Below are 8,422 nucleotides of genomic sequence, written 5' to 3' on the forward strand. Positions count from 1 at the left end.
AGAATACAAATTTCAAAATCAAGTAAGGCACCTCTCTGTCCCGGCCAGAAAGCTTCCGGGTTAGCTTGGCACAATGCCTCTTCCAGGAATCAAGCAAGAGCATACAACGACGCACTCTCGCGCGAGGCGCTTGCATACAAAATTCAAGATCAATTTCCAAATACAAGATTACAATCAGTTTTAAGGAATTACAACGCTACTTACAGCAGCATAGTGCTCAGGTACAACATCATATGATTTCCGGTGCGGAGGAGAAGCTACAGGGATGGTCTCCTCCACCTAATCCCCGTCCGAGTTCTCATTGCGGAGGATCTTATCAGCATGGGGAATTTCGTCAGGATCAACCTCCTCCTCCTACATACAACATACAATCATCCAATCATACAAGAATACAAGAATACAAGATACAAGGTTCAAAAGCTGACCAGCATTACGAAGCGTACTGGTGGAGCCAGCCTCCTCAGGAAGTCGTCGTAGCTACCCTTCCTATGTAAAAAATCCCTCCAAGAGCAGCAAACAGCATCGCCCCTAGCATCCACATAGAGCCGGGCAAGCTCTTCATCCGACGCCAGCATGGACTCCGGTGGGTCCCTTGGGACAACTCTATTCCCCGAATTGTGCATAAGGGACACTCGCTCCCCTAGATACCACATGTGGTGGTACACCCCTGGAAGCAAAACCCGCTGCCCAGACAAGAAATGGGCACGAGCAGCCTAGGCAGGTACAGGCGCGTTGGCAAAAGGACGCCATACCACCTGCAAAGCAGACAACTCAGGTAACAATACAAATACAAATACAAGAGAGCAAAACAGTACAAAAGATTACCTCATCAGCAGGTAGAACTCTCCAAGCTCTGCGGGAGGTCGCCAGAGACACCCTCCTGCACACCGCTCCTATCTAAGAGGCAGCATACGGGTAAGCCGCATCTCCAGTACGATCCGGCGCCAAAGTCGGAAACTGCTCATATATCCAAATCTTTCAAGAAGCAAGCAAGACATCATTCAAGTTCAAATACAAACATACAAGTACAACGTACAAAGTACAATGAGTCTTAAATACCTCCAGCACACTCCACAGAGCAGCCATGCTCGGGTCGCTCCCTGGCGCAGTCCGGGAGGCCTGCTTCATCTCATACAAGAGGTGGCTATATGCCAAACCACCCCAATTGTAGCTCAAAACAACCCTCAAGTCCCCCAGAACGGACAGGAATCTAATGTGCACCCGACTGTTCTTGCTCGGGGCCATCACTCTGCTCACCAAAACTAGGAGGAAGAGCCTAACCCTTTGCTCCGCAGACACACCCACACCGCAGATAGCCTCCACAATCACAAGTCACGGAAGCATGGGTGTCATGCTCTGACAAGTCAACAACAGGGCCAAGCAAGGCCCTGGCAGCGGCCGAGCGCCACGTCAGCTCCGGATCAAAGGTCACATTCCTCTCAGAAAAAGGAAGACCCATAATCATAGCAAACTCAAAGGGGGTAACACTACGCCAGAAAATGCTTTTAATAGCGCTTATTTTTGCCTTTTACAGCGCTTCTTGAAGCGCTGTTGATGGCTCCGCTATTAAAAGTAAAAGTTACATTTAATAGCGCTTTTCAAAAGCGCTATCAAAAGTATTATTAGAATAAATCAAATGTTTCTTTTATAGCACATTGTAAGCGCTATTAAAGGTGTGCTGTTAAAGATTTTGCCGCCAACTTTAAATAATTTTATAATAGCATAGGTATATAAAGCGCTATTAAAGTGATATTTTATTATTTTATAATTTGCTAGCCGAATTATATTTCATTTTATACCACAAAATGATTATACATATTTCAAAATAACACCATATATTGAAGAGTAAAAATAATCGTATATTAATTTCCACACCTCATTATAAAGAATTTTCAATTGTACGTCAACCTAATAAAACCGATTACATAGAGATGTTCTAAAATAAGAACACAAACATTAAACTACGCAACATACATTAATTAATACAACTGTACAATTATTGGTTCATTCAACGTAACCGAGCTAATATACAGTTGTTAGACAACATGGTGCACCCATTGAGTTCTTACTTCGTCAATCTGCTCTTTGTTATAACTTGGAAAATCTGAAAAGTATTGCAAAATAACGAGATATAAGATATTCATACATATTATAAGATATAAGATATTCATATATATATATATATATATATATATAGAAGGGAAAAAGTTAAGTGAGAAAGAATTAGCATTACCATAAGCATTATATTGAAAAAATATATTTACATAAGTTTCGCCTACATAAGTGCCATATAAGAAAGCAAAAGTCCACTTAGATTTACAGTTTCAAACATACAAAAGTATCCAAAATAGATGACAATTGTAGAGTAAAGAAACAACACATCTACCTAATTGTTACTCATGGAAGCACAAGGAAAGATGTTAGAGAAGCGAGTTTCTAAACTCAAAGCATACATTGAGGTAAGGTCTCAAGTTCTTCACAGGCATAACAAAATATTACAGAGTTCTTCAGCTATAGAACTTTGATGTGTTTGTATTTTTCTGTATATTGCATTATCAATGGGTTCTTGTTAATATGAAAAACATGTATGATTGTAGTTGTTGTGAAAAACTTTGCTAACTTGTATTTGTGCATTAGATGTTCTGTTCAGTTAAAGCTTTTGGTATGTAAGAGGATATCTGGATATGTGCAAAAGATATTAGATATTAGATAACAGTGGTTTATATGGACTTCCTTGCATGATGTTTAAATGTAAATATATTATTGCTTAATCTGCGGAACAGCGTAAAAAGTTTTCAACAAAAAATTATGTATGAGAGAATAGCAAGGTTATCTGGCGGTAATGCCATACCTCTGCAGGGATTAGTCATGCAAGAGAGTTATGGGACAGATCGATACACTAGTACAAGAACTAGCAGGCTATGGCCTCAAAAAAAGGAAGAGGCCATGGTCAAGAATCTGCAGTTTGCTACTAATAGTACCATGCTGCAGCAAAGTCAATTTATAACTTTATAAGTGCTTCTGATTTTGACAACATAGTTACGTTGGTCCAATAGAACAACCTCTCTAAGTAAGAAAACATATACCATGATTTCCAAACATCATGGCTTCTCTAGATATTTGCTACTGGTTATTATGGAACTCAAATCCGTTCTCCAACTCCTTTCTCTCTCTACTTTATGATCTTTGACTTCCTCTCAATTGTGAATTACAATTATCAGTTTACAGATTCACAATTAAGGAACTTCCATAGAGAAAATATAGTTATAACTAATAAATAAATACTCACACATCAAGGTTGTCCCACGATCTTGAAAAGTTGCCTCATACAACATCCAATGAATCCGCTGGCCAGCTTGTCGGCAGGCTTACATTATACACAGTTCTGAATACATAACCAAATATAAACACATGTTAGACATCTAATAGCTAGGCAGACAGAAAATAGCACCAATTTTGTTTTTGGTAAATAAATTTTTTATTACCCAAAGGTAGAGAATACAAGAAGTACCAAACAAAGAAACACCAGAAACACTAAAGGCATCACAGCCTGCAAAACTAACACATAACATCAACTGCAACAGAACAGAAGTAGAAGCAACAAAGAAACACCCAACCTGTGCAAAGAAGCGTAACAACATAAGCAGCAGCACCCATCCTGTGCAGAGAAGCTGCACCTAGCCTGAACATAGCAAAAACAAGCATCTGTACAATAGATCAGCCTGCACAGATAACAGCAGCAAGCCAACAGGCCTCCCCTCAAAGCAGTACCCTGCAGTTAGCAGTAGCTAGCAGAATAGAGGCACACACTAGAAGAGCAACCAAAATGCATAGAGGAGCACTAATACTACATAAAAGATTAACGAGTACAGAAAGTCTGCAGTTTTTCCTTCTGTAAAATTCTGATATGAGCGCTGATCTGAATCATCTGCAGAATCTGATGTCAAGTCTGAAAACATTTATGGAATCTCCATTGGTTTCTTTCCTTCCAAATCTCATATACAGTAAGACCGAGGGACATTCTGTACAGGAAAAAAATAGCACCAGTGCCAAACTCACTTGTTATCACTTTATTAGGCATAACAAAATTGACATGAACAGGAACTTAATGCATCAAATTCGCCTTGGACTATAGTGTAAGAACAAATGAAAGTAGCCAATAATCCAAACGTCAATTCTAGAATCTGTCAAGGCTTCATCCATTCATGCCAAAAACAGCTGCAATACTTATTAAGTCCCTTTGACTAGTTTAGGTAATATCAATAAAATTATGAAATAGTTACATATGGCCTCATGGGGTTTTTGAAATATGATTTTCGGTCGTACTTGTACTCATGACTCCAATTTCATTCATGAGATCTAATGAAATTGAAATGTGATTTTGTTCCTTATACTCATTAGTCATTACTACTGTTTCGATCATGAGGCACAAGAGAACGCGATATTTGGTTATCACTAGTTACTTTACTGCTATTTCATTAATGAGGTCTAACAGAAATGCGATTTTTTTGTCAATGGCAATCACATTATCAAAACTACAGGACATGTATTTGGAGTAAAATAGAAAATTGGACATACACACTAGAGAACTTTAATCTTCAATATGTTTTTTCTAGGAAACTGATTCTAGTTTTTCACTACGGTAGTACTTTAAATAGTAACTAATTCGTGTAAAATCAGTTTAATTTTTAGATTAACAAACAATTATACTATTTCTCAATCAATTCGCAACTCAAAAAATTAATCAAGTGCACAAAATCCAAGATTAAGCAACAAAATTGTAATCAAATATCAATTCCAACAGAATTGACTCCTCCAAATCAATATGCAACCAAAATCAAGCACACGAGCGTTCAATTTAAAAACTTCAAATGAAAATAAGATTTGAAACCGTAATCGCAAACGCAAAATTAGGAGAGAGAAAAGGAGAGTATACAAAAATCCACAGTTGTATATATCGACAGAAATGGATATTCCTTTGACGCCATTTTCGAGCTTAGCCTTCTTGTGCGCTACAATGAAGATTGATTCTAAGTAATTCAACCGCCCATTCTCACAATGAAAAACAAGAACCCAGTAATTCAACCGCCCATTCTCAAACTCGATGTCGCACTCTTTCAGTGACAAGGGAAGCGTTGCCTTGTGAAGGGTTTAGGGTGATTGAGTTTCACCACTTCGATGATCAGGAGTCTTGAGACTTGAAAGTGAGAAGCAAAGGTTATGAGTAAAAGATAAGAAGGGAAGAAACGAGAAACGAAGCTGCTGAGCGGTTTTATTTGTTTCCCATAGGGTTTTTTTAGTTTTTATTTTTTTTATATATTTATTTTTCTTTTAGGTTTTAATAGCGGTTTAACATGGAGCCCTATAATAAGTTGTGCATATGACAGCGGTTATAAAATAAGCGCTATAATATGTTAAAAATAATACATTTAATAGCGGAAGAGGTAAAAGCGCTATTAAAAAAACGCTATAAAATGACATTTCTGTAGTAGTGTAATGGTGATATCCCCCAGGTCATGGAAGGTGTTGGTGGTATCCCACCACCGCTCCAACAAAGCCCACAGCCGGGGTTTGATCCCCGTTCTCCTCGAAGTACCTCCCATGGCACGCCAAAAATCACTCAGGCCCGTCTGTGACCAAATCTCCATGCCTCATCATCAGCACGAAGGGCTTTAAAGGCCTTGTGAACCTCCACCAAGGACCAGAAAGTGCGAAACGACTTTCTATCAGCCTACAGGTGGACGAGTCAGTTCAAAACCTATACAAGTACAAAATACAAACTCAAAACACAGTACAAGACTCACCAAGCCAGCGCAAGGCCGCTGAGACAAGTGCCACTCCGGCCAAAACACCAGGTCGGAAGGGCTCCAACCAGTACCGGTAAAAGCGGGCGCCTCCCGGGGAACCATACCCCCATCCGGCGCGTTTATCGCAGCCGCTTCATCATCCGAAGCATCCTCCTCGGGAGCTCGAACCACCGACGATTCGGCGAGCTTTCTCCGAGTGTGACGAGGCATACTAAATCAAGTGGAGTACAAAGTCAAAATTCTAAACTGGGGGCTTGTAGACACCTACTTTTGTCCCCATTCCCGAAAGGGAAGGTTCGATGATGAGAACATAAATCTCCACTTGGCAACGCATCTCCTATAAAATAACGAATCTCGATCACCCTTTTCATTTCGGCCAAGCCTGCTATTTATAGAAACCTGCTAAAAATAGTAACTGCCATAACGGTAGTTGTTAAAAGTGGCAAATCATAAAAGATAGAAACCTGTCAGAATTAGGTGTTGCACTCCAACATAAATCCTAAAAGAGATAGAATTGGCAAAAGGCTTTCTATTCCTGTTATAATTCGAAAATAAGAGTTACGTATTGATTAAATTCCTAACGAACCTAGAGTTCGTAACGGGCCCAGACACATTCCGTCATAAGTTGATACACACTAAGAAACTCGGATAAATCTCAAAAGCTCCGTGATTAAGAGTCCAAATCTGACAAAAGGCTCGGCTCAGACCCTATTTTCAACGCCTCGGTCTAGGCGCCGAAATATTCGGCGCCCAGCCCTGGGCGCTGAAAATACCCGGGGCCGTGTCGTCTCCGAATTCTCTTTGGATTCGTATTCTAAAGATCTATATTTCCAAGAAATCTTTCCCTATAAATACAGCCTCATAATCGGCGAGAAAAAGCCACACAATTAATAATCTGAGTATTGACTCCAACCCTAAGCCTAAGCCTCACGCTGCGAAATTGATCCCGCGTTCTAAAGTAGAACAGAATGTATCCTGTCCCTTGTAGCTGATGAATTAAGCCTAAATACTGGAACACTGCTCAAAAACCCGAGATTCGTTAAATAAAAGGAGAAATAGCAAAGCCAAGTGGTTAGTTTTCTGAGAACCGTGACGCACCTCTCAAGGGTGCGTCGTAATGTGTCCCTTCGTATGATTTAATCGCTTTCATCACCCTTTTATAAAATTGTTAAACTATTAATTTCATTGATCTATCACGCCTAATAAAGATAATATCTTGGACAATTGAACTATCATGCTAGGTACCTTAAATCAATCTAAACAAGATAATCACGATCGATTTAGTATTATGTGTTGCATATTGCTAAAATCAATTCAGAATAGTTTAATAGTTAACGCATGTCCCTTCAATTATTTATGCTGAGCTAGTAAGGATAACCTGCCTCTAGAGTTAACGATGAGCACTCCTCTCGGTAGTTACAGTCCCCCGAACTCTCAATCTCTGCCCTGCGGGTGTACGTTGAGCGATCCCCACACCAGGGATCTCAAGGGAACATATGGCCGTTGTGGTCGAACATAATTGCACTCCCTTTATGTCACGATAACCGGGTTTTCTCAGTTTTTCTCATTGTCATTAAAAACTGAATGGCGACTCCTATATTACTAGTCGATTGGGTGTAAACTCACAGGAAATCTAACTACACTTGATCTGACAACGTCACGCCCACGAGGGACGAGGTCATGCATTAGCCTCGTGCTTTTTCGACCCCCTCACAGGGCTATCCTATACTAGCCTATACAAAGTCAAAAAAAATTCAAAACAAATCCCCATTGGACCTCTAGTTCAAAGTACAGGCTCTACATCAACGCCTAGGCTACCCACGCCGAAGTAGGTATACAAGTTCAACACCAACGCCTAGACTACCCACGCCAAAGCAGGTATACAAGTTTAAACACCAACGCCTAGGCTACCTACGCTGAAGCAGGTATTCAAGTTCAACATCAACGCCTAGGCTACCCATGCCGAAGCCATCATTTCAAAACTCTACAAAACAACATCAAGGCATCCTAGCCTATTTCTCTACCTGAGACCCCGCTAGGTCACCAGTGAGACTACTATCTAAAAATACCAAATACGATTTTCGAGAAATTTTCAAAAATTTTCAAAACTACAAGTTCCAACAGTTCAAGTTCAAGTGGCTATCAAACAGTTTTGTACAAGATTCAAGAAGCTTAAGTGTACAAGCATCATTTCAAAGTACGAGAAAATCAAAACTACATGCAATCCTAGAGTATTTTCATAAGCAAAAACATGAAATACTTACATAGACAAGGCAAGAACAAGACCAAGGGAAGATAATTCGACCTTTGAGAGAGAAGGAGAGCAAGAAAGCAAGAGATTTCTCCTCAAATGGTACGGCAAGGGGCGCTTATATAGCGCAGCCCCGCGTTGCCTGCTGCATGTGTGAATCTTCAGCGCGCACGGTCTCCCAAGCTGATTGCACGTCATTTGTTACTACGGTCTTCTACACCAAGCATCAAACGTCGCATCTGGCCATCCATCGAAAATACAGGTATACACCTGTATCTCCAAGTACAAACAGATGAATATTTCAAGAATACGAAGTCCAAAAAATAAAACGACTCAGGCGTTCAACTCCCAACGGACCCAAGCT

At 40.1% G+C, this 8,422-nt stretch overlaps 1 long non-coding RNA gene across 1 annotated transcript; it reads right to left on the reverse strand.

Moving 5' to 3' along the window:
• Positions 1-1,838: 1,838 nt before the first annotated feature.
• On the reverse strand, positions 1,839-5,195 carry LOC110785954 (uncharacterized). The gene is made up of 4 exons (XR_008918364.1): positions 4,937-5,195; positions 3,618-4,022; positions 3,290-3,385; positions 1,839-2,104 (listed from the first exon to the last, which is right to left on the reverse strand). It is a non-coding gene; the product is annotated as an uncharacterized lncRNA (long non-coding RNA).
• Positions 5,196-8,422: the final 3,227 nt, after the last annotated feature.

This window comes from Spinacia oleracea, chromosome 4, assembly GCF_020520425.1.
Source record: "Spinacia oleracea cultivar Varoflay chromosome 4, BTI_SOV_V1, whole genome shotgun sequence".
NCBI lineage: Eukaryota > Viridiplantae > Streptophyta > Magnoliopsida > Caryophyllales > Amaranthaceae > Spinacia > Spinacia oleracea.